The sequence below is a fragment of the Nicotiana tomentosiformis genome, chromosome 5, assembly GCF_000390325.3.
Source record: "Nicotiana tomentosiformis chromosome 5, ASM39032v3, whole genome shotgun sequence".
NCBI lineage: Eukaryota > Viridiplantae > Streptophyta > Magnoliopsida > Solanales > Solanaceae > Nicotiana > Nicotiana tomentosiformis.
In genome coordinates, this window is record NC_090816.1 from 123,502,006 (window position 1) to 123,503,066 (window position 1,061).

Genomic DNA, 1,061 nt, shown 5'->3' on the forward strand with positions numbered 1-1,061 from the left:
GAACTATGAATCAGACACAAAATCAAAGGAAGTTTTCAAGAAAACTTTAAAACTTATATTTTTACAACTGGGCGTCTGAATCACGTCAAATCAATTCCGATTCTCACCAATTTTGGCATACAAGTCATAAATATTATAGTAGACCTATACCGAGATCCGGAACCAAAATATGGACCCGAGGTCAATAAATCCAACATTCGTAATTTCTTAGAAATCATTAAGCTTTCAAGCTTTTAATTTTTCATCAAAATTCCAAACCTCGGGCTAGGGACCTCAGAATTTGATTTCGGGTATACGCCCAAGTCCCAAATCACGATACGGACCTACCAGAATTATCAAAACACTGATCCGGGTCCGTTTGCTCAAAATGTTGACCAAAGTCAACTTAGTTGAGTTTTAAAGCTCTAATTCACATTTTAATCCATTTTCACGTAAAAACTTTCTAGAAAATTGTACGGACTGCGTACGCAAGTCGAGGAATGATAAATGGTGCTTTTCAAGGTCTTAGAACACAGAATTACTTATTAAATATAAAGATGACATTTTGGGTCATCACAGTATTACTTATTTAAGTTGTTATGAACTATTGTTGGTTATTGAAGTTGAGACCCGACCTTGGTACAAGCTCGTCACTACTTTCAACCTAAGGTTAGGTTTGTTACTTACTCAGTACATGGGGTCGGTTGTACTGATACTACACTTCTGCACACTGCGTGCAGATGTTGAATGCTATTGTTGCTGTGCTCGATGGTTGCCGGATTTGAAGATGTGCATGTGTTCTTATGGTAGCTGCCTCTTGTTCGTGGTAGCCTTAGATTATAAAAACTCTGTTTATGTACTTTTTAAACAAAAGATGTATTTACTTCATATCAGCTTTGTAAATTCTATTCTTAGAAGCTCATGATTTGTACTACCAGTCCTTGGGGAGTTTAATAGAGTCAGTTAAACATTATTTGAATCAGATATTTGTAAATTGGCTTACCTAACGGGTTGGGTTAGGTGCCATCACGACTAGTTGGATTTTGGGTCGTGACAAGGTCGTATCATAGCTCTAGGTTCAT